This window comes from Chanos chanos, chromosome 1 (assembly GCF_902362185.1).
Source record: "Chanos chanos chromosome 1, fChaCha1.1, whole genome shotgun sequence".
In the NCBI taxonomy this organism is placed as follows: domain Eukaryota; kingdom Metazoa; phylum Chordata; class Actinopteri; order Gonorynchiformes; family Chanidae; genus Chanos; species Chanos chanos.
Window position 1 is genome coordinate 35269829 of NC_044495.1, and position 27108 is coordinate 35296936.

The 27108-nt window shown below is 38.6% G+C and overlaps 1 protein-coding gene across 1 annotated transcript in view; it reads right to left on the reverse strand.

Annotated features, from left to right (window-relative positions):
• Nucleotides 1–26768, reverse strand: part of LOC115813811 (transcription factor SOX-6-like) — a 69758-nt gene extending 42990 nt beyond the window's left edge. Inside the window, exon 1 of the mRNA XM_030776448.1 lies at nt 26734–26768. The gene's annotated coding sequence lies outside the window, so the exon portion shown is untranslated. The remainder of the gene's footprint in view (nt 1–26733) is intronic.
• Between the last annotated feature and the right edge of the window lie 340 nt (nt 26769–27108).

Here is a 27108-nt window from a genome sequence, read left to right on the forward strand (position 1 = left end):
AAAAGAGTACCACCAGTGGTAGTTTGTGCTAATCACTCAGTGCCCAACAGCTGTTACAGCAGAATAGCTGAGCTAATGCAGGGACTATGGGCTGTTCTCTGACAGCAAGCCCCTAATATCCTACAGCCATGATATGACCCTCGTAAAGCTTTATAAAAGAACGATCATGTTACCTGTACCCACTAATCTTTTGTCAAAGTCAAACTGTAGACTTAGAAAAAAAAAAAACCATGTCTGTCTGCTGTGTTGGGTCTATGGCAGTGCAGCAACAAGAATGTAGAAACATGCCCTGGTGGTGATCCAGGCAAGACATGCAGATTCTGTGTAATACTTTTTGTCAGCTGGTCTGAATAATTCATTAGAGTGTTGATGGTGTGAGATGTGAGTGCTGGCTACTGGAGCTGGACCAGGCTGAGGACAGGAGGGAGGAGGGGAAGCATCATTAAGGGCACAACTACGCAAACCATGCCAGTCAGGATCATGGGGAACACTCTCTCACCATGTAATGCACTTTCAGAAGAGTGTCATTTAGCTATGTTGCTGTCTGTCATCCTGGTATGATATCAGCAGCTGGGCAAGATGACAAGGGTCTGACTCCACCCCTGTCTTCCTCTCCAGATCACTGTCATTCCAAGGCCCTCAGTGATAATACCAGTTACCCAACCTGGTCACACTCAACACATGTTACAGTTCATTGCAGGAAAAGGCTTGGGGAGAGAGAGAGAGAGAGAGAGAGAGAGGGAGAACGGCTAAAAATACAAGTGTGGAAAATAATTTAGTTATGGTTGAATGAACCTGGAGGAGAGACTTGTACAGAGTCACCAGCCCATTGCGCAGTAGCCATTTCAGCAACTCGTGATCTTTCTTGATAATGGAATGATAATCAATAGCCAGTTCTCTGGAGCTCCTGGTCCAATATGGAGCTTTTGTGCTTGCTGAACAGTGCGGGGGTTCGAGACGGGGTCGACTTGACCTTTAAAAAGAATTCTCCTGATGTTATTCGGACTCACGCTTGATTACACGATTACAATGGGCAGCTAACAAACCCATCGAATCGATGAGTGCATGAAACGCAGCTTTTCCTTTCCTCCTCCGATATTCACAACTCCCCTGTGTACTTCCATGCTACAGGGGGAGGCCAGGGACAGAGAGACCCTATATTTAGCTCACAATATTGCTGTCTCTTGTATTTATGGGTTCAGGAGTTTGCTTCTTGGAACTGAGGTTCTTGTATGGCCAGGAATGTTTGGACTCATAAATTGTTGCCACTGATAAGGTTTCTTCATGCAACAGACACTGCACCACGACTTAGCCTGACTAAGCCCTGACCTCACAAAACAGGTCTGTGTTTGCAACATCAGAACTTTTGTGTACGGCAGATACCGCTTTTTATGGAAAGACAATATGGGAGAGAATATTTTTGCATGGAAAACACTTGTTTTGACTTTGGGTTGTTCATCAAAAATCTTTTTTTTTTTTTTCAAACTAAAAGTGAACGGCAGTAAACAGTATTTGTTTCTAAAAGTGCGAATGAAGATCTATAAGCGTGTGAAGATTGATTATCATTGCACCCAGGGGCGAAGATGGTCGTATATGTCTGAGATTACATGGAAAGAGAAGGAAACTCTTGATAAATGAAACACATCATAGGAGAACAGGAGTGAAAAAAATTACTCATTATTCAACCAGAAGCATAATGTAGTTCTGGTCTTCAGTTCCCTCTAGAGAAGACCAGGGAATTCAAGTGCCTGTTAGCCAAGAACAGCATTTTTATCCAAGACATCATAAACACTTCTATTCATATTTTCACATGATAACCAGTCTCTTATGTCCCTTCAACCACAACACATTTTCACTTCCTCCCTCAAGCCTTTAGCATCTGCACTTACTCCAAAACGCTCCAGGAAATTTCTAGGAACAGGGAGGAAATGCTTGATATGACTCATACATTTGGCTCAATTTGACACGGGGTCCAAAACAAATAAAGTCAGTAGGCTTCACTGTCATGTGTTTTTTGTTCATTTTAAGACTGGTTTTATATACATTACCATGAAATGCCAGTTATTGAGTTATTATTATGCACAATGACACATTCAAAGACATTCAAAAACAAAAAATGCATTCAGGGAGGTGTAGCTAAACCAAATATGATACAGCCACAAGATCATAAACTTTGACCTTCTGGAAATGTGTGTAATATGTGGTCTGACATCATTTCAATTACCTTTTAAGGTTGAGCTATACTAGATTTTCTAGATTATGAAAAACCAAACAAACAAAAAAAACTTTCAGTCATTTTAGTTATTAGCTTGAAACTCTCCTCTATTTCTCACTGAAGGCAGGATGTAGTAGTAGTAGTAGTATGAGCCTTGCTAAGGGAAAATAGCCTTTGGAATTTGGCAGGAAGTATCTGGAGAACCTTATTTTGTTCTCTCTTTTTTTGTAGGAACAATCACACATTGTTGAGCAGGAGAAGAGCAACAGTGACAGATGAGATGGCAGGACCACTTTAGGAAAACAGTATACAAAGCTCCATTCAGATAGAGGCCTTTGTCAACCAGAGAAAGAAAGAGAGGGAGAAAGAGAGAAAGAGAGAGAGAGAGAGAGAGAGAGAGAGAGAGAGAGAGAGAGAGAGAGAGAGAGTTTCCTCTGCTTGGTCACTTCTCTCTGTCTGATCCTGGTGAAGTTTCACATTCACTGACTCCCCATCAATTCAGATTGGCACAGAGAAGAGAACTTATATCAGACAGAGAACTAAAGAGAGACTGAGAGAGCACAAACCAATGACAAAGGGCTTGACAGACAGGGAGAGAAAGAGAGAGCAGTCAAACCCATGAGCTGTTTATCTGATACAAATACAAACTCCCCAAATCTTACCAGATTCCTTTCAGAGGGCGATTATCATGAAGTGTCTGACAAAAAGCGTTGACCAGAGAACAGCATTTTCCAATAGATTCAAAGTGTTATTCTTTCCAAATTCAAGATTTTACAATGTTTATATAAAATATTGACGACTACATAGGGAGTAATGACTGTGGGGCATTACTGTAAGGTAACAAAGTACAGTGCAAAACATGGTTGTATTTTCAGGTATATTTCAGAGCATTCAGTGAAACACATTACAGTAAAATGTAAAAAAATCAAATAAAATAATAATTAGATACTGAAAATAAAAGGGAGTTCAGAGTCAATTTGCAACAACACTCACACTAACATAAGCACAGTTCCTCGCTGGTTCTAAACAAAATAAGCATTGTGTTGCAATGCCACAGTAAGTCACTAAGTCTCACAGCTGTTGGTGACAGACTACTGCCACCCTTTCGATTAGCTCTGGTGAACAGGGCACGGTGAGCATTGTGTTAAAAAGACTCGAGCTGTACGTGAGGATCAGTGATGGGGCTTACACAAAACAAAGGCTAATTTTTCAATATTAATAGGGCTGAAAGGTCGGTATTAGAAAGGCTGAAAACTTGCAGTATGGTTAAATATTTGGTGTGCCCCATGAAAAAAAAACACTGGCACCGCTGATTTAGACAAATAATGAAAAAACAATGTGTATGTTATAACGTTTGTTCTGTTAATTGCAATTACAGCATATACTAAACTGTTGAGTTAAAGATTATTATTCCCCTCTCATTCATGTGCTGTTACTGACAAACAGGCCTCCATTAAGGAGATTCTCTCCATCAGCTTTCATCATCCTCTTTCCCTCTTCCAAATGATGCGTTCTCCTCTGTCTTTCCTCCTTTATGACCTAATCCGTTTCTTTCTTTTCCCTTCCTCTCATGCATCTGTCCCTGCTCTGCACATGTGTCCATTTCTTTAGAGTATTCAGGAATTTGAAAAAGACTAGCAGTGGATGACAAAAGATCATATCTTAGACCTTTGCCCTGCACGATTGTTGCCTTGGTGCAAACATAATTCTGTTTAGACAGGTGGTCGTGCAATGCCTGGCCAGCGATCCATAGACGGTCACTACAATGGCACTTAAAATGTGCAAATAAGCTCATTACACAAGTGTAAGCTCGCTCTATGACCTTACCTTATCTTAACAGTTGGTGTAAACAAGTCCAATCCTATTACCCTAATAATATATATGTAGCTGAGTGCAATGGCCACAGCTCTGTGGCTCTAAAGCCCTCACTAATTCCTAAACAGCCCAAGTTGGGCATCCAAGTGAAAGACACAGCCAAGTCCTGGCAACCAATCTACTCAAAGGCTTAATAGGCTCAAGGTAAAGAGAGATTAGGATAGATAGATAGATAGATAGATAGATAGATAGATAGATAGATAGATAGATAGATAGATAGATAGATAGATAGATAGATAGATAGATAGATAGACAATGAAAGAACGTTATGCCTCTCTTTTTAAAGTAGGCCTGCTGGTTACTACACAGGTCCAATGCTGCAGCCAAAACCTCCTAAATAACTGTGAGTTTTCAGGGGGATTTTCTTTCTTGTTCCCTTTCTTGTAGATGACTGGTTTTCAGAGATTGTTATGTCAGTTTTTGAAAGATAATGTGACCCAGAGATAATACTCTCATTTCACATCATCTTGAAAGTGCTTGAACAACAGTAAATGTAAACATGGACTGAGTCCAGAAAATGCCTCCGCACTCCTGTCAGAATGAAGGAGCCTGAGGCTGAAACACACGCAGGGGTCTTTATACACCATTAAAGTTACGTCTTTGTATTTAACTGCTACTTTACACATAATGTACACACACACAACTCTTTAAAGTTTAAGATTTCAAATCAAGAGTACCACCCAAGAAAGGTTTTTGTTCCAAAGCACCCTAAAGCACTAATTCGGGGACAGGCAACGTTGGCCAAAACTGCAGTGTATGGCGACTTTTGCTCTGACCCTAATCCTGCACACCTGACTCCACTATTCAGGGAGTCATCAAGACCTTGATTGGCTGAACCAGGTGTATTTGACAAGCCTGCACAAACTGTGTCTCCGAAGAAGAAGTGTTCCTTCTTTCTAGATCACTGTTAAGGTCTTACAAGAGAATCACAGAGATATCACAACGGGATAATTTTGTGAGCAAAAAAAGAAAAAAAAAAAGAAGAAGAATCTACATCCAAACATACTGTGTAATATTTCACTGGCATAATCAAACAGTACAGGACAGAAATAGGACAGTGTGTAACTGAATCCTAACAGCACTACACTTTTTGGCCGTGTCAGAGAATCTGTAGGAGCACAACTGGTTGTCTGCCTTTTGTGTGGCTAAGTCTCACACAGTGATAATGGTCATGAGCACATGCAGTTTAAGGTAGTGTAAGACAGGTGTGATGCTGTTTTCTATTACTACACACAGCAGGTCAAGCAGTTTTTTTGGGGGGGGGGAGGGGGGGTTGTTTTTTTTTTTTTTTGACAACATTCCCCACAAATTTAAGAAAGGGCAATGAATTTCAGATGTCAGTAATCACCTGACTGATACCTTCATAATTCATAGATAGTGGATAACACAAAATACAAGCTCAGGATTTCAGCAACACATGCAAAACACAGAACAGCTTTCTTAAATACGGCTGAACACAGATCCGTTAAGCCAGAGAAAGGATGGAGAGGGTTTGTGGACATTTTGACAGACACGGAGACATGGTTTATTTGGTCACTCTCAGGGCTGTTATTTGGGATAACGCTTTGCTATGATGTGCATCATCGGCTCACATTCACCCTTAAATGTTTGTTTTTTTTCCACTGTTAATTCACAGAGTCACGTATGCTGTGTAGTCTATGAACAAGTGAAACATGCACACACACACACACACACACACACACGTATGCATAAATTCTAAAAAGGACCAGTGATTTCCAAATTTGTCTCTTTATGCTACTCTGGGAGAAAACCAAATATCCTTTTTCATACTGTTCAACAAATGTTCACCCTTTTTTGTTCTTTTACCTCGTTTAACCACAAAAGGCATATATATCCCCCAAACACATGCCACGCTGCTAATCTCACCTCATTCCCACTGTGTGAGTGCTACATGTGAGATGACAAGCACATACTTCTCCCACACAATGCCGCTGTTGTCCGGCATGGGCACACACATCGTATAGGATGTAGACGTTCTAAGGTCACTTTCACAGCAGCTAATAAGACTTCACAAATCACGGTCCTTTGTTCACATGGCAACAAGGATTAAAACTTATGAAAGGTACAAGCAAAGAAACGTGTTATTCGTTTTTTTCTTTCGCTTCATTGCTACACATCTACACAAAGTGTGCCAGCTATTAACTCTGTTAAGTAACACTTGAGTAACCTCATCTAGAGAGGCCCTTTCCTGATAATACTGCTGATATGAAGTTTTATTCTCGCTCATTACATGGTTACGCAGTTTGATAGACTGACTTGTTGCCTGTCCAACAGAGCTGGGGCTAATGTGTTTTAAACTAAGATAATTGAATAAATTATATCCACTAACAAAATTAACACATTAGAGCTATTCATTACAGTAATACGACATTTTCAAGTTACTAAGTAACATGAAATAATGTTTCTGTTAACAATTTATTAATTAACACAATCGTTGATAACATTAATTAATTGATTCTTCTTCTTCTTTTTTTTTTTTTACTTAAGATCACTGTCATTCAGGTTTATTACACTCCATCGTAATAAAGTAGATATAGTAGAAGCCTACTGAAAGGTAACTGAAATGAAAGGTAAATGTTACACACACAGTACCAGTTTCACAGTGAGGGCAGAGGAGAATGGCAGTAATCAAGCACAATATGTGTGAAACACTCGTACAACAGTGTACTGTATTACAGTCTCAGACAAAAGGCAACATCATAATGTGATCAAATGCCAGGCGACTGTGTGTTGTATCATCTAACAACATTCGCTTTCAGAGATTAATGTTTAGGGTTCCTGGATTAAAGCACAGACTTTTTTTATCAAATATTATATTACATTTTTGAAAGTAACTAGTAATGTGTAATATATCATTTGTTTTAACTGAAACACCTTGTGAGGATGTCACTGTAGAGAGCAGTAACCTGGCTTTCATATATCTAGTAATATTTGATTTTCTAGCACTAAAATGAAGGACTTGTTATTCTTGCTCCACAGAGCAATTAGTGTCTACATGATTAAACAAGTAAATATGTGGACAACAAGACAATAAACCATTCCATAAAAGAGGTATTATGACGAGTGGTTTTACCATGGACTGAGGACTAACCTTTCACTTTTGCTCTGGGATTTACATCCAGTCAAGCCTCTCTCTCTCTCTCTCTCTCTCTCTCTCTCTCTCTCTCTCTCTCTCTCTCTCTCTCTCTCTGTCTGTCTCTCTCTCTCTCTGCTTTTCTTTCTTTCTTTCTTTCTCTGGGCTAAAGTACTGGAGGAACACAAGTTTATTGTTTTCTCTCAGGTGGTGGCTACAGTTACTACAGCAACAGCTCTGATCCCTCTTTTGACCACCTTCTGTTGTCCTATTGGTCTATTGAGTGCCACCTTTTAACTCATGGGAGCAAAGCGGCGCTGAAGGGCTCCCTGCCAACGGCGCCCACGGTTAACGACAACCAATTCTCTCTGTGATGAGCTAATCGAATTCTCACAAAATAATGGCCAGCTCCCCACTCCACAACAACTTCTCCTTACTCCAGACGTCTGGTCCGAGAATAGCAATACGAATGCATTATTGGGAGGACAGAGAGCACAGCGCCTGAACAACCAACTCATCCATGCCACCACTGTGATAACTGATAGCCAATCTACGGAGTTGACACTTCTCCACTAACTCAAAACCGAACAACTGCTTAGAGCTGACCTAAGGTGAAATTGGACTGAGGGAGTAATCAGATATGGGGTACACTCTAAATACACAGCAAATAGTTAATCGCATAATAGACATGATGTAAATGGCAATGTAAAAGTTATTTGTAAGTATTTGTGCAGGCTTGATAACTCAATAAAGACTTGTTAAGCTGACAAAGGAACCAAAATATTCTGAGCAATAAACTTTTTTAGCCAAGTGACGTGACACATTGAGAGAGAGAGAGAGAGAGAGAGAGAGAGAGAGGGAGAGAGAGCAAGAGAGCCTGAGTGAGTGCAAGAGAGAGAGAGTGAGAGAGATAGAGAGAGTGAGAGAGAGAGAGAGAGAGAGAGAGAGAGACAGAGAGAGAGAGCTGTTCCCAAAGTCCAAGTTAATGTGCACAGTAACACAAATGAGATGGGTCCAGCCACCTCACCAGATGCAAATATGAAAGTGTCACCTGAGAGTACATATTACCTCCCAGATACAAAGTCCAAAAAAAATTGACCTGGTTAACTCACTAAAAGAATTACAAGTTATAAACACCAACACAAACAAACATTATTTAAATAATTACATTTAAGTAACTCTGATAGATAAAGATTAAGCACTGACTGCTTGTCTTACCAGGTACATAAACTGTTCTTGATAGAGCTTCTGTATAAATGCTCCATCCTGATACACTACTTTGTCTAAAAAGGCTTAAAAACATGTCGCACAACAATGTAAGGAGCTGATTAAACCATTCAGATGTCTCTAGCAAGAACTGTGAGGAGGCCAAGCTTTAAACCAAGATTAAGATCAGATTAAAGGGTTCGACTGAGTCCAATTCTACAGAAGAGCTCTATATTTAGCACGTGCAAAGAGAGTGGGTTCACAGTTGGATGGAAAGACAGACAGCGATATAGAGGTGAGAACAGATTGAGAGCCCTTAAGTGATCCTCTTTACCTTGTCAACCTCCTGCACTTAATCCTACCACATCATGTTGATTATCGAAAAACAATACTCTTAATAGCACGTTTGAGCACATTAAGTGTCAAACTAGCAGGGAAAAGGGACAGGGTATTTTAACTGAATGTTAAACTGCTATATACAGAGTATATAGATTTTGCAATGTTTTTAGGGCAAATCTTGAGCAGAAAAAGTTTATTTGATCCCTCGGCAATATTCTGACTTTAGATTCAGTTCTGTCAGAAAAGTTAAAAGTCAGTGCAAATCCTGCATGGATGGTAAGAGATCATTAATAATGTCTTCAATTAACATCTGCACACCTGCATTGGAAGTAAGAATTTGATTATAAATATAAACCGAGAGGATGCACAATAACTACTGAAACAAAATGTAGTAAACCACATAGAAAAGTTACCTTCTTTTTGTCTCCTGTGTCACTCTTTTTCCACGTCATCTTTCATTATATTTTGCTCATTTCATATTTTTAAAAATCACACACAAATATAAAATCAATTATCAGTGAATGCTGACAACTAAAGCCTAACTATCTTCTCTGCCCTTATGGCTTGAGTACAGATACATTCTTTTCACTCTAGTTACACATTCTCATATGATGAAACATTCGCCTGTACTCGTGCAAATAACTTGCTTAAACATATTGTTCAGACATCTGCTTACAATAAACTAAAAGGCAACTGGCTAACTTATTTGACCAGTTGTGGCACACCTGATTTGTAAAGATGCCACTGATTGGATCTAAAAGGTCACACCCGGTCATGTGGACACCCTGCCAAAGAACAAAAGAAGATTATTAGAAGCTTGACTTTTACATTGGCTCAAGTGCATCCGTTGTATCAGTGTGAAGTAGTGTCAAAAGCTTTCCTCTAGCCAGCAACAGATGTGTAACCCTTACACCCACTCCATGTAGACAACTCAGGATCATATGTCAACTGCGTAAATGTTCATTCCTCTAAATCCCTTTCAGTAAATATCTTTGCACTGGGAAATGATACAACAAGACTAAATTCAACACAACAGAGCAATAAACGAGCAACTGTTCTTATTCTTTCTTCGCAAAAGACCAGAAACATGCCAACCCCTCTAAAAGACTACAGTCAATATCAACATATCACGTTTAAGCAAAGAGGTAAATGATCAGTCACAGACGAACAGACATGTCATTTGTCTGTAATATTATACACCATTCAGTGTTTGAATGGAACCTAAGAGGCTGTTACTGAGCACACTATAAGCTCTATAAACACTACATAAACTGTAAAAAACTACATACGCTTTTCACTGAAAAAAAAAAATTATAAAAGCCTTAAAAATGTACTCAGGATTTATACACAGAAAGGCTCAAGTAATCACTATTAAAAAAGTACCTCATTGTCTGGTCTGGGTTTTGGGGATCGCTCAGATGTATAAATTGAATTTATCTACTGAAATTCTCAAACAAATGGCAGATTTGATACAATGATTTGACATTCTTTTTTCTGATTAGAGAACTTAGATCTTCTACAAGTATTGTGTCATGACTGGTGGAATCTTGCAGAGTTCTTCTTAAATTACATTTACAGTCATGACACATTTACTTAGGTGTTTCTGTGAATAGAAACTAAAATTGTATACACCTCTTTCAAACTAGCATGTTGGCAGCGATATTTTCATGTCGTGCCTGCTTCAAAGTTACCACGCCTATCTTGAGTGATATTGTGATTTTCCTCATAGTCTTATAGGTTTCAGTGACTCTCTTAGTTAATCTGTCCAATCACAGACATTCCCACAGTTAATCTGCCCTATCACAGACATTCCCACAGTTAATCTGCCCAATCACAGACATTCCCACAGGTGTCAGGGACCATCTCTCAGTATATCCATTGCAAAGACTTTAGAAAGGACAGCTGGAGCTGGCCTTTGACCTCCTTTGCCATTAGGCATCTGTCTGATGAGACAAACAAACAATTTTGGGCTATTTTTTTTTTTTTTTAATATCTTATATAGCTGCTAATCTCTCACCAAGAAACCTCAGGCTGACATACAGCAGATTCTGCAAAAGGTGAGTTCTCCAGAATCAAAGAGAGCGTTGTGGAGATTTCCTTTTCGATGTCACAGAACACTGGCACATGCCAAAAGGTATTCCAGAAAGCAGAGCTTCAAGACTGAGGGTGATTACTGAAAATGAGAACACGGCCACCTGCTTTTTGACATGACGTACATTAGTATCATGTCTCAACATTCCAAACGCAGCACAAGCACTGCTGCCGTGTGACATAAGGATCTCTTTGCTGTCTCTCTTGGCCTTCACAGTTCCTTTTGTCCTGCATCTGTTCCCCTTTTCCTTTGATCATCTCGTTTCCCATCTTGGCATGAGGGAACTCCCAAAGTTACAGTGGCATTAGATTTGAGGCAAGAAAAGATTCCAAAGAAGTTGCTTAAGGTGCGGTTTGGAGGGCAGTTAAGGAAAAACTGAGTAAGTCACATAGATGTTCTCTTTTCTCTACCGAGTGAGATGAGAGGATTGCGTTTAGCACAAGCCACAATTCAAGGGCAGTGTGGATGAAAAAAAAAAAAAGCAGGAGGTGAAAGCAAAAGGGACAGAGACGGAATGAGAATTCTGTGTTGTGAAACAGCATGACATTGCACTGTTACCCCACCTATTCCACAACACATGTTCATAGACATCAGGACGCAACAAAAAAATGAGCTCAGCATTTTCCAGGGTAGTCAACTCATCAGTGTCCAGACACACTAATGTTTAATGATCCTAAATTAAATGATTTTTTTCCCCTGGAGAACTCAATGTGGTCTAATAGTTTTAAGTCATATGGCCTTCCTCCAGTACGTTGCTTCTTTTTTTCTTGGACCATAGCCCACTCCACAAAAAGGCCAAAAGTTAATTTTGGGGAAATGAGTGCATGTCGGCATAGATGATATTCACAAGCTCCTCCAAAAGCCAGTTGAACAGGCTGGACAAATTTCACTGATTTACATTAGGCCTTTCAAGACCTGGTTCAGCACAGCACCAGGTCAGGGTATATAAGCTCTTAGGAGGCTTAATTTGGATTCTGAGGAAGACCATTAGTTCAAATTCATAGGTACTATATTTAATGACAACAGGATCACAATACAGGCGTTATTACTAAGAGTATTATGGCTTTATTACAGTTGTCATAAAAGTTTTATAATCTCACTTTATGGTAATTTACAATATATTTTAGGAGTACTGAAAAGCTGTACATAACATTTGTAAAAAGCACTAAATTCAGTGGCAGAAGAAGAAAAATCTTCTTTTGAAATGTAAAATACTTTTGTCCTATGAAGAAATACTCAGCATAAGGGTTATTCATGCTCTTTACATCAGATATATATATATATATTTTATCACTTTCTTATTCCATGAGTATTACAGTCAATATTTATGCCTTTCTATAGGTAACGACTTGCCAATCATTTGCAAGGATTTTCTTTATATTCACCTTTAAGGTAAGGAGTGAAATTTAAATAACCTTCGAACAGTCAAAAATGATAAGCTGAAGCATGTACATTCTCTAATGGTGTGATTAAGTGTGCTGTCGAGACCAGAGGACATCACCAGAGACACAAGCATAGTGAACGGCATAGCCCTCTCTCAGACTGCCACAGGCAAAACTTCTGCAAAGAGACTTCCCAGAAATTCACTGTATGAGATGTCGACAAGGCAGAGGAGCCATAGACTATAGTCATAATATGAAGAGAGATCCAACACAGAGTGCAGTACTGTCTGCAGGAAACACTGTGCCATTATATACTAACTGAAAGAGGCCATATACATGCAAACATACTGTGCATTCTGTTGTAAAAGCATTCACTCACACCTCCTAAAGTGTAACAGTGTAGTGTTATCAAGGATTTCTCATCTAAGTCATTTAAAGGAGAGATGAGTCTATGCAGTAATCACTTCACAGTCATTAAGTTATAAAGACTCAATTTACAGATCTGCAGCTCAACTAACATTCAGAGACACAGATGATACTTGGCTTCTTATAGAATATATTTCAATCCAAACATGTTTGTGGATTTTTCTTTCATTTCAGACATTCAGTTTCTCTTTTTGATGAAGTATTGATTCACTCATATTCTAAACCACAAAATTATGTTTCCAATTACCAAAGATCAAGAGATGATCTGTTTTCTTGTTTCAGTTTTTCTGGATACTGCTTATATAACGGGAGACTCAATTAGCTGAGGAATGCAATGAAATTTGTAAATAAAGAGATCATGTAAAGTCTGAAATTATATTGGTCTCTGAAATGTTTTTAACTTTTTATACTTATATGCATAAAGAAACTGATTCAAATTTAACTTATGCAGAAATGGGACATGAATGTTATATGAACAACAAATTCAAGATATTGCACAAAATAATGTACAAAAAATATGTTTAGACACATACAGGCATTTTGCAGTGGAATGTGAAGACTGCGGTTGTCTTAGATGTGACAACACAAACAAAACTGAATAGAGTTGTGTACATAGTAATAAGAACATCCTTCATGTTGTCTCATCTTCTGAGACAGATAATGAATGTGTTTAGTGCTGTACAGCTGAACTGGCAACTCTGCAGCTCAGGAAATATCAAACAACCTATGGATACACAGATTCAAACGCACTGACAAACTCACAATATGCTTCTTCCCTGGTTTTCACATCACATCAATATGCCTGTTTGAAACGCAATTATTTCTGACGTCACGAAGCGCAAATGATTCATTTGAAGACTAAATTAAGTCTCAAGGAGTAAAAAGAGAACTCTCACATGTTACTGTAAGCTTTAAAGGGAGGTTTCACTCTGTTTGACATACGTGTTCAATGTAACACTGACTTCAGGTTTGACAGGGCATTTAACGGTTTACCAAGCCAACGCAAGGATTCATTTATTTTCTATTTTCAAAGCTGGCACATAGCCCTTTGTAGTCTGATGTGTTGAATGTAGTTTGTAGTGTTGCACATTAAAAATGGTTGTGACAAGCAACAAGTGGCTTTTGTAATTGTGACCAAGGACATGTCCATTGATGGGAGTATAAACAACCCTTCACTTCAGTGCTTGGACTACAACAACTACAGGGAGCGCTCTCACTATTCTCACTTAATTAGCTCAGATGGTTCAAGTCCTCCAGTTAAACTGATATGATACATTAATACCATCCCCAAAACATCAACTCTCTCCAGCCTCTTCTTAACACCCATGGCTGGACACTTTCAGTGTCAAAATCCACAGTGGAATTGATTGACATCTAAAAACAAGACAGTTAATGTTAGTTTGCTTGTAACTATAGTAACAGCTTATTTCAAAACAACAAATTCAGATGGAGATATCAGCCTATTATGTTCTTGTCCGAGAAATGTTCAATATCTGATTACAAGGAGGGAATTCATGAAGTGATGAAAAAAAGTCAAATTTCCTTCGATGAGCTGGAAGAGTCTAGGTGGCTTGTTCATTCATTCATTGCAGTCTGTGGGTGAGGCCCAGTAAACAGGGCCAAAAGTATAAAGGTCAACCTTAATTGATCTCAAGACATGCCCGGTTTCCACCTCTGGAGCTGAGATCAGCTGATAAAAACTTCAAAGGAACAGGGGACATGAGAGGGAGAGAGGGAAAGGATGCAATGGGTGGAGAGGAGGAAAGAAGGAGGCTAGAGAAATGAGAAGAAGAGAGAGGATAAAAAGCAAAGCAGAGAAGCTAACTCAAGAACTGGCCTTTAGTGGAACTGAGTGATATCCTGCTCGCTCTCTCTCTATCTCTCTCTCACACACACACACACACACACACCCACACACATACACACACACACACATGCACACTTTCAGACACACATACACACACACACACACGCACAAACACATACATGCATTCTTTCTTTTCACTCTGCAACAATGTAAACTGTGGCGAAAGGGTTTAAATGTCTCAATCTGAATCATTACTGTAAACTCATAGGTGTGTCTTTGAATGTAATGCATTTCTTGGACAGATGTCATTTGTGCTGTGCTCATTAATTAATGGGGAGAAAGAAGTATGACAGACTGTAGAAAAACAGAGTGGACATTCAACCAAGACACAGTAATAAGACGTTCATTCAACATAACCTCTGACAAATACGGATGTGAACTGTGTTCTGTCTGATGTTTTGAAACATTCGATGAATCACACTAAAATAATGATGCTAAAAACATACTTTAAGATATTAAATTCTGTGTTAAATCTCTAACTTTCCAGCTAACTTTATGCATTATTATTATTCTGAATAGAAAGTGGTGTGGTTGAAATATTGAGATATCAAAGGTAAAGTGAAGCTGATCGGCTCATGTGTGTACAGTTTGATTTAACAGAGTACAGTGCATCTGGCTATGTGCTTTTCAGTTATGCGGACAAGGCTTTTGCTGACACTGATCTTTGATTTACAGCAATGCATCACCTCACAGACTTACAAGGATCATACCTATGGCCCATCTGAAAATGCTGAGTAATGTATCTTCAGGGCTGCTATGATAGCTGTAAATGAAATGCACTATGTGAGGTGTTTCAAAGAGGACAGAATCATTAAGTGGTTCAGTACAACCCTGGGTACAACATCTCTCTAAATAAAATATTGAGTGTGGATTTTAGATTGAGAGATTGATCTGACAATTTTGAACAACTCTTGTTATTTTATACTTCAACTACTCCAACTCCATTATCTATTTGTTAACAGCGAGATTTAAGTTTAAACTGCTTCTTTAACAGATAGAAAGCCAAAATCAAAAAGACCAATGTAACAGAAACGCTTGTCAGCTAGCATTGTATTTAAAGGTAATATATCATTCTAATTGTTGTATTTTTTCTAACCTTTGTTTACTACGTGAACCACAAGTGTGAGTGTCACTCACTCCAAGATTGGCTGCTAGTCTGAACAAGTTTCAGAATTCAGCAGAACCAGTTATTCTAACAATCTCCACCCCCCCCCCCCCCCCTTCTCATTCTTTGAACATCGGTGTCCAGCACCTGGTAGAGAAAGGGTAACGAGTGAGAGGCAGAAACCTGATCCATAATCGTCCCCATGCCTTTTTAACACATTTGAAATGACTGGATTGGCATGAGCGTTATGTCAAGCAGGAGATAATGTAGACAAGTTTCTGTGTGCCTGATACCTACTCAGTCTTTTCACATTGGATGGTGCCAGTGATCTATCCTGTGCCGGGCCAGACAGTCAAAAGAAGGTGAGGAAATCTGAAGACGGACCCCATACGTAGGTATTAGTAACTCAGTATGATCCATTTGGGATAGACCCTGGACACAGTCCATTTGCAATAGCCTCTAAACATAAGCTATGCACCACGCTTCCCTATTAACTTCACATGAAAACAAGAAGCTCTCTTATGGGCAGTGAGACAGTCATACACAACAATTATTTCATGTATTATTATAATCATACAGAATCATATCAAGTGTGCAGCTGATAAATAATTGTTTATTTGATTAAAAAAAAATTGTACTAGATGAAAAGCTGACCTGCCTTTCTTTTTAATAACACCGAAGGAGAGGAGGTAGAATCGAATCATACTGTGATAATTCTGAGGTCGATAAATTTCTCCTGTGCAGAAGTCTGTGAGGACCTGGCTCAGTATTACTGGCCCATAAAGACAAGCGTTCTCCACAGAAGACAGCCAGTGTGTCATTGAGTTACCGAGGGCTGGCAGCCCTCCAATCACAGCCAAGCACAGCTGTTAGAGTGTTCCAATGACTGTCACAACACACACAAAGCACAAGTCAAACAGACAGAGATGAAGCTGTTTCAAGCATTTCAAAATACAATAATAAAAAAAAACAGCTGTGAAATGGTACCTGTTTGGCTCAGTCTATGAGTGCCGGATAACACACAGGCCAGTGTAACAGAGAAAGTGTTAACCAAAGAACATGGGTAACGAGGGAGAGTGTAAACTGGAAAGAACATGCAGCCTGGCAAGGGGTCCGTTCTCCAATCAAAACGCCCATCTTACGTTGCCCGACGAAAACTGATTCTGAAAGCAAGATTAGAGAGCTGAGCTTCACGGCACATCCCTACAGCTTTCTTTGAATTATGAAAAGCCCATTGGAGAAAAAAGGGAGAAAGGGTGGTCAGACGAAGACCACAAATGAAGCACAAAAGAGCCATGGGTTCCCCTGTGTACCTGCCTCCCCCAGTTTGAGCTTGGTCAATGCGCTTTCAGGCACACACACAAAGCCAACTTCCTCTATGTTTATGTGACACTCTTAAGATAGTGAAACTTTATTTCACATTTCAACAGCATGGGCAGACAGCACAGTCTCACTGGCCCCAAGCAAGATGCTGCAACACTTCTCATTGAATTCTCATTGAAGACATTTCTGTTTGGTGCATGTCAATGAAATTGGTCAGCCGGTAGAAATTCCCTTGCATCAACTTTCAGCACAACATTCGACAGTAATTATTAAATATTTGTTTATTTGTTTTATTTTCTTTCCAAACTTTGAAAACAACTGTTTTGAAAAAAAAAAAAAACATTTTTTTCCAGATTTCTACCTATACCTAGATTATTCAACTCACAGAAAAAAAGAACAACTAATAAATTGCCGTATGTTACGTTTCTTAGCACTAGCCATATAACAAATGTGAAAATATTAATCCAAACAGGTGTTTCTTGTCATTTATTTCAATTTCTGTCCTTTGGCTTCCAAGGTCAAACTTCACATGAAAAAGAGATGCAAGATACAGCAGAGAACAAAACTCTGTTGGATTTCCTGTTACTGTTTCACACATGGCTCCTATCTGGTAGGCATTGTTAGTTACAGTAATATTCATATAGATAAGCACAGAAAGGGTACCAGGAAAGGGAGTGGGGACTTGTGTCTGCTTGTCCATCTATGCCTCACCCCATAGTTAGGTAATCACTCTCATTCATCCAGCTCAAACTCCACACTATTGTTGAACATGACAAAGACAAAGCCTGTTCCAGACTGAAAATGTTTTTAAACATAAGAGATGCATGAACAAGTAAAAAAAAAAAAAAGGTTCCTATTCTTTTGTTTAAGTCGTGAGTTATTTGAAAAGCACGTCACCACTTGTCAGTGTCAGCAAGTTCACAAGTCATGAAGAATATAGTCTCTGCACACGTGAGCTGCACTTTTCGTGAGAAGAGGCGTTTATTTATGAAGCACTTATGAACATTTGATCATCGACACACACAGTGTTTCAGGTCATCATGTCTTACTTTTTATATTTTTAAAATGATCAAATGTGGAACCACTGCACATAAAATATGCATGCATCCCAGACAAGACTGCAATGCACACATCCCGATATTTTCATTTAGAACAGCCTGGGAACAAATCTTCTGCAGTAGGTACATACTATATATTAGACTATATTAGACTATATATTATATATTAGAGGTATATTAGACTATAGCCAGTCTCAGTATTCAAAGTAATTCTATTAAAATAACAAAACAAAAAATATTTACAAAGTGGATTTTTCTTTAACAGGTCTGGATCTGGATTCCACAACTGCTGTTCTGATTCAATTTCCAGCATAAAAGTTAAGAGCACCAAAGCTTGACAAATGTGTGAACATTGTCAATAATAATATATAATAATAATGTATAATGAAACTATTAATAACATTATTTATTTGCAATAAAATATATAATTGTCATAACTTGTCCTGTTCTGAGGCCAAAGGTTTGACATTGTGATAGTTTTCTAATGCAGGCAAAATGTTGGATAAAAATGAGCTGACATGGATAATATTTTTTTTAGACCGAGATGCACCCAGCTGAAACTCCTCTACCTCCCCTTCCATTTTTAGAGCAGCAAATTTGCGTCCTGTAAAAAAGCGGTCCTCACTAAGCGAGAGGTTAAGCCAGCTAGTATCTTAAACAGGTCAAAGATTCAGATTCAGTTTAGAGATTTGGTGAACTCTACTGAGCGGTCCTCTTTTTTTCACTCCTTAAAAATTTCCTGTGCCCATGGGGAGTTAACCTTGTTGTCTATTGTTCAGTAATGCCTGCACAAACACGTAAGGTAGGGCAAGAATCTTTCAACTCATAGTAGCCAAACAATGGAGTGGTAGATGGGCCATAGAGGAGATGTCTTTGCCTCATGCGCCACAAACACATCTTTAAGGCATACCCTCTTTTCACTGGAAAAATGATGTGAAATTTTCCTATAGCACAAATCCAGCAATAACAATTGACATCACAAGCCTGTTTAACTGTTCAGGGTATAATGAGAGCACAGGCTTACCAATGCAGGCATTTCCACTCTTAAGAGGCCCCTGAAATGTATGTACCAACTATGAAAGTCCTCGTATGAGACAGAATGCCATCTCTATTCAACATATTACACAACTGCTGGCTTGAGACTGGCCAGAAGCTGCTGAAAGTGAGTAAATAGCCCAAAATAGTTCACTTGATACCTGACTGTGTTGATTAAGAATGGCAGATGTATGTGAAAAAATATACATGGCCAGAGATAAATTTCCCCTTTGAGTTCATAGTACATTCCACTTTGTTTTTCTTCTTTTTTTGATGTTTTGTTGTTGTCTGTTTTATCAATGGCTCTCTATACCTTTAGCCTTAAAAAAAAAATAGGCAACATCGGCTATAACACACAATTGAATTTTTATGTTTCAAGACAGCCAGAACTGCAATGACAAAAACAGGAACAAAGCTCTGAGTTGGCAACTACATTGCATCAATTCGAAGTTTTGACACACGTACTTAAGTAGCTTAGAAATCCCTCCGCTTTTGTTGAAGATAACTGGAAAAAGGTTTGGCCTTAGTTTGGCAGTTAGCTCTCAAACATAATAACATGAGGCTGGCATTATGGATGTTGACAGCACAACAGGTGGGTCACATGAAAGGGCTCTAATTCTCCTCAGACAGCCAAACACATGGTTCACGTTACTTGCCAGGGGGAACATCCAACAGGAATAGCAAAAGGGAAGTTATGCTGTTACTACTGGTTGTCATATCTTGAATTAGATTCAGGTACAGAACTTCATCTGTAGCTGCCTTGGTTACAGTTCCCTTACCTCTCTGTCATAAGACTGATACACCAAAATGATGAGATTATCATAACAACTGTTAGTTGGGGGAAAAGGCAAGTCTGAGACATGTTGTGTGCAGACCCACAGTTTCTTTAGCTTGTCAGTTTTATGCTCAGTATAAGTTCACCAGTATAAATTTTATCAACTTGGAATCTAACATGTTATTTAGTTGCAGTCTCAGATTATCCAAATTCAAAGCTATTAAGAGTGTTTAGTAGATCTGTTAAAATAACTCACAGGTTTCTAATATAGTTTCAAAGTGTTCACTGTTTTTCTGCTGAATGGCCCATGTGAAGAAAACATGTCAACACTGATTTCATTTGACTTCATCCTGAAGAGTTAGTGAGAACTAGCCCAAATTCCCCTCAGACAGACATTAGCTCTGACATAGACATGCATCCAACACGTCAGCTAGATATCTGAAGATTGTCTGTCAAACAAATTTATTTCCTCCACATTCGGTGAAGCAGTCATGAACTTTCATAAATATGACAAAAATTGTCGGTAATTTAAGACATTTTAAGAGTTATTAAACCGTAGAGCTCATTCATTATGTGTCTTTCTACCTAGCCCATTTATCAATGTTAAATTAACTAAATAAACACCAAATGCCATTATAGGAGCATTCCAAAACATCACCGTTTCACAGGCCATTCTGGTAACTGAACATACTGATACATTTCATACTTTTACCATGTTCTTCATTTAGACTATGGAAGTTTCCTTTCCTTCTCATAGAAAAAAGGAAAACACACTGGCATGCAGTTATCTGGGGTTTCCTCCTCCTTATAGCGCTCTAATGGCAGACTGCATTTTAGTGCCAATTCCTCAACATCATCCTATTATCACGATAACCGATTAATTAGAGACGTTGTTCAGAAACACAAGCCACCATGCAATCTAGTCATGAGCTTTCACGGAAAGCACGGAGAAGTCCTTCTCCTCTCTTTGTCCACACAGAGCTTCTACACTCACAAACCCATGCAAATGCTCCCCAAGGCCCTTGGGAACTAGAACATATGAGAGTTGATGAGAATGAGCAGCTCTGTCTTCATGACCTCACATTTAGATCTGGTACAACAAACATTTCAACAGTGCCCATTTTTTGGGAGTGCTTCGTGAGGAAATTTCACATGTCTAGTCAGCCATTAACGCCAATCATGTCACAACTTGCAGTTAATAACTTTGTTCAGGAGAAAAATGTAAGCTATGTTACAACCCGTCAATTAGAATTAGGGGAAAACGTGGTTATGTTTTACACATGAATGTAAGAAACTATACGACTTCAGTAAGTAGCTTGTATATACTGTTGTCTTTATTATTACTCTAGTGTTGTAAAATGCTATCATCAACATTTTACTTAAAATGCATTAACTTCACTAACAATGACTGCTTCTGTTTCCAGTTGTTAATTGACAGCTTCATTTATTAAATTCTTTTAAAGTTTATAATGTATAAGGAATGTTATCAGTCTCCGTGGGATCAGGATTCCTGTCCTGTGCACTGGTGCCTCTACTGTGTACACAGCTCTCCTACCGATGAACAAGCCTGAGAAACTCTACTCAAGCACTTCAGACACAGAGGAGCGTGTGTGCCACACTGTTGCAACAGTGAATGTCCAGTGCATGTACTCAATGTGTTAAAGGGAGGCATAAGTGAAGCGGCATCTACAAGTGAATACCTCGGGCTTGCCTTCTATTATCATTATTTTTAACTGTTTCTGTTACTGTATGCTGGAGTAACAGATAAAGCATTTGTTACTGAGCAGCAAGAGACACTTTGTGTTTGACTGATGTTTTGGGGAGTCTCTGAGGTGGATACGTCTGTCAATGGATCGCTCTGAAAGCCCTCCAAAAGTCATTATTCTGCAGCCAGAGGGGCTCAAGTCAGCAATCAGAACACAGCGGTTTGCTCTCGTCTGCAGGAATGATTGCTCCGAGCTGCGATCGTGAGAATGTCTCTTGGATCAAGCTGCCCTGTTTTAACATCAACTGAGATTTTTTTTTTCCCCTTGTTTTGTTTTTGCCTTTTTTTTTTTTTTTAAGATTGAGCCAAAACAGAATTATGTCTTCATGGTGATTTGATCTTTTTAACTGCATTTATAAAGCTTGAATAATGGAAATTCCATTTGTCTCTTCGAGGCAGCCAGTGAAGGCAGCACAGTGATGAATGTGAGCAAGTGGCATCACTTGTCCACTAAGCACTCATCAAGCACACAGAGGGTATGCTCCTGTTTAAAGAGGTCTTACTTACTCTGGAAAAGAGTTACATGCATTAAGCACAATGTCCATAAATGTCTAATAAGAAGTGACAATCTTCACAGTGTACTCAACAAATGGTACTGACCCAAAAGGGATAGCCAACAGGCTGTCACACATGGAATAAAAAAGAAAAAGAAAAAAAGGATTTTTTTTTCTCATATTGTAAAATTTTGCTGTAAAAACTTTTGCCCAAATATTTTTAAAGGCCCAGTCAAGTAACACATATTTTGGTTTTGCTTCATTCTGAAGTTCACAATCAAACTTTAGAAGCAGCACTTTCAGAAAAAGTTCACCCATAATTAAGAAAATACCCTTGGATAAAAAAAATGACCTCACTATCCACATTTCTTGAAATCCATCTACTTCCTATTTCTCTCATATTTCTGCCTATTGATCAATGAGTCCACAAAACCTACCTTCTTACAAAGGTCCAAGCTTAGAATTCAAAACACAAATTCCAAGCGAATAAAGTCACGAAGTACTTTCACAAACACTTAGACATCTATTAAGTGCAGGAAAGTGAACTATAATGAAACAGCGTCACATTCCACTGCAACAGGTAATTAGATTCTGCAATTATAGCCACAAACTTCACTGATGTATATAAATACACATGACCACCAATTACTTATGACTCAGGTGTTTGCAAACATTTTATAAGATGTTCCAGCTCCATGGTTAAATGCCACTGCTTTGAAGGTGTTGATTCTGTCAAAATGTCATTTGAGTAAAGCTGTAACACTAAGCTGAAAATACTTGTTTAGAGGCCCTGACTATGGGAAAAGATGCTCTCAGCCAGTTAAAGCAACCACAAAAATATACAGGCTGACCATTAAAAGATGTTATGAAGGGAGAGAACACTGTAACATTTTTTAAAACGCTCCAATACCTAACCGGTATGTTCTGAAAACTTAATCTGAAAACTCTATGAAGAATGACTTTGAATGTTTATTTTTGAGCATCCGTGGTGCACAGACATCCTCTCTGCCTGTCTGACTGAGAGGCAACTGTCACAGTGTGATGTACAGGATATCATCTGGACCACAGCCCACGACTTATGCCTAACGATTAAAGACGGATTGAAATAAAGAAACAGACAGTAGACTGCAAAAAAATTGTTTTTAAATAAATAAATAAAATAAAGATTTTTATGAAACTCATGAAGGTACAAACTTAGAAAAAAATTACTAAATGCTTTAAGTCACTGATTAAAAAAGTACATTATGGGTAATTTTCCTTCAGTACTGCAAATGTTCATGCACACAAATGTACATCCAACTGAGCATATACACAAAATTATACACATTCAATTTTAAGTTAAATCAAGTCCGGGATTTCTGTGCTTCTCTGGTCCTATATGAACAGCAAAGTCCTTCAACGATGCTAAACTTAAACCTCCTCTCACTGTTTCACCTGTGAGTCACGACAGTAGAAAAATTATTTCAAAAGTGAGAATACGCATAGAATAAATCAGTGAGACATTTCTGACTTTCCACCACGGCAACACAACAAGTTAGATATAGGTGCTTAAAATCCTTAAAGGCAGAAAAGTATGCAAACGCATATTAAATTGCCCAAATAGCTCTCATAATTTCAAAAGTACATATATTACAGAATCTTCTAAATCATCAGTGTTTTATTAGAGAGAGTGGATGCAATTATCTTCACCATGGAAAATGAGTGAAAAGCTGTCAAAACTCTGCTGCATCTCTCACACTGGCACCCACACTAACTTACCCTGTGCTCCTGTAACTCCTTTTAATTGTGTGTAAGCCTACTCCATGTGACCAAGCAATTCATTTACTATAATACGGGTCTCAAAGAGATACATCTAAAAAAAAAAAGTCCACATTTAGAGAATCAACCCAAAGAACACATGCATTCACAGTTTTACGTAAGAGACTAAAAATAATTGAGTCTAATGTGTCGATGCAGCTTCTTCTCAGCCTAAATGGTCAGTAGGCTATGTCACTGATCTGGTCAGTCACACAAAACGTATAGTTATTACATAAGCCATTCCGCATCTCTGAGACATAATCACAAGAATGGTGAGAATCCCCCCTCAAAAGTTGCTGCACGAGAACACATAAAGTCTGACCTATGTTGTATTCATTTTTGTAATGCTTTGGATATTGAATTTTAATAATCTACTTTTAATCAATTAAAAAATTACTAAATTAGACAATTATAATGTTATATTCCTGCGCATGTTCTCAGCTGATCAACACATGAAATTTAGACTGAGAGGATTTATAAGGATTTATTTATTCATAACTATTTAGCCTCTGTATTTTAGATTTTATAACGAAAGAATGACCTTATTAACGTCAGAACATGTAACAATTTGACAATATGGTTGCTGGAAGCCATAAATTCCAAGGAGCATCTTTAAGAGACAAAAGAAATGAAATGAGAAAAAAAAATGTTGCATTGTTGCGAACTTACCGACCCTCTTTGATGATAAAAGTGTGCACAAGAGACGAGGAAAACGGGATTCTAATCAACTCTTGTACATTCCTTGTATCACTTTAACATTTTTTAATCATTATTAATTAGAAATAAACAAACTTGAATAGCTCTAGATTTTTTTTTTTTTGAGGTGATATAAAGTAAACAATAATGTATATTTTCCTGTTTACAGTTCTAAATAATGTCTGAAAAGCATCTACGCTACGAGTGGGCTACAACGGGATGAGAACATAAGTTTCTTGTACAAAGCAAAGTAAGAAAAGAGTAAACCCCGGGTGATAAATTAGGACACATTATTATAAGACTGAAGAAACGATTGAGAAATGCTTGCCCTGTCGTGCGTCTTCAGATTTTTTTAAGGAGCGCAAGACACTGGAACCCGATAGTACGGTTTCAAACAGTAGCCTACAACATCACTGTGTAGCAATTGGAACAATGTGCTGAATGGGCAGTCTAATTATAAAACTGCCATTTAGACAAGGACGGGACTAGCAGAGCCGCTTTACCTTATGTGGGAACTTCAACTAAGCAAGTGCTCCAAACAAAATGTCATATAAGATCTAGCCAATTTTTCTCTGACAGAAGATACAGCAGCAGGTTATTTTACTGAGACGCTTGTCACTTGGGACAGGCTGGTGACAATTTAACAACATGCATAGCCTGTCCTTTCAAACCAAATGAGACATGACATAAAGGCTGTACCAGAGTCATGCAGGCCACGCAGAAAACAGCAAACAAGTCTGTGTTTACAGCGAAAGAGATGTGGGTTTAGTAGTGACTTACTCATGTGATAACACCCCAAATATTGTTGCATCTCAAGCGTGCAACAGCTGATAAATCTGAATTAAAAAAAAAAAAAAACTCCAGACGGTGTATATGCTCTTTTCTTAGGTTACATTAAAGTCCCTGTAGCGCATGTATTGTTGTTTCGACTGTTATCACTAGGCCCGCTGCGCTTCAGGACCAGTTATCTGAGTGCATGTGTACCTAATTTTGGGAAACACCCTCGAATGACTGCTCTATCTTCAAGTTCCAGGCGAACTTCACGCAAGCTGCATTTACGTTTGCGACGTGTCCTCTGATACACTGACAAGTAAAATCGTCATCCACATCACCTCATTTATCCCCAAAGTGAACTTTATAGAATTTGCCAGTGACTGAAAATGTTCTGTTTTAAATGCAGTTAGCGGCATAGTTTTGAGTCAGAAATGAAAGAAAAACACTCTTTGTTTTATATAATTAGACTTTCACCCGAAAAAAAGTTTTTTAAAAAATACTAATCGTGTAATAGGCCTTCTAGCCTTAAGTATGACACATAAGATTTGAGGTCTAACTGACAGCTGAGTATACTTGAGTGTTCAAGAAGCCTCTTGACAGACTTACTTCATGTACTTTTCTCGCACTTCCTTACACTGAGCTGGAACAAGGGTCTTGTTGTAAACGAATTGATCCGTGAGAGAATTTTGTGGTCTGAAAATAATATACAGCCCATGCATTCCATATGGGTTACCTTTACGACCCCAAGGCGAAAGTTTCGTTTACGGATATTTCAGGACTGTAATGGTAAATATGTCAATCTGGATACTGAAGGATTATTTTAAACAATGTGGGTTCACAAGCAGTGGGAAGGTTCGTTAAAAATGGGGAAAATAGACAACTTGATGCAAACTTGATCTAAAGTCTCTGGAAATAGTTCATTGTCTAATACTACTGCACGTGTCATTGTAGAAAAAATAGTACCGCTTTGTGGACAAATTTGAAACTGCCGTGCTCACTGGTCTAGAGATACTGTGTAGCTACGCTACTGGGAACAGACAGCAAACAGTTCTGAGTAGCAACGTTTGCCAAAACGTATTTTTCTCGCACTTAAAATTAACTTGCCAAGTGGATAAGAGTTCTCGTTTGGCTCTTGTATGTGCTTTACTACCAGCATACAACTGTCCATCTGAGACGTTAGGAATGACTGATACCCTGTGTTTATGACTTGATTAGTATAAATTAGCCTAAACCTCTCAAGAAGTTGTGTGAGCCATTCTTAACTTAGCAAAATAATAACCCAACTTAACATTGTAGGCAACATGATCCTGCTGTCAGGTGCAACAGAGTTACGAAGCAGCAAAAAATCACAGACTACGATAGCTACACTGAAGACAACATCAAAAATGAATCTCCAGGTTAAATTCCGGACTTACCTTCAAGAGGGTGGTTGGTCAAAAGTCAAAGTTGGTCCAACCAATGGTGTAACCCGATGCAGAAACCAATTACAAAACACAAATTTTAGCCACAACCGTTAAAACCTCTACTGTCTACTTCTGCTTCCAAGGGCCATTGCCAGGGAATCCCGCAACTGTAACAAACTTTTCCTGTCGCAACGCGAAGGTTAAAAGACTCTGTTAAACTCTATCAAATGTTGAGTATCAACTGAAGGTGACGGCAAGAGCTGTCAATCTGAGCAATCAATATGAATCAACGTGAATGGCCATGTCGTACGTAAAAGCATTCCCGTCGTACGGGAACATCTAAAAGTAAGTGGCCAGGGCACTGATATGGGGGCAGGCGAGGAAGAG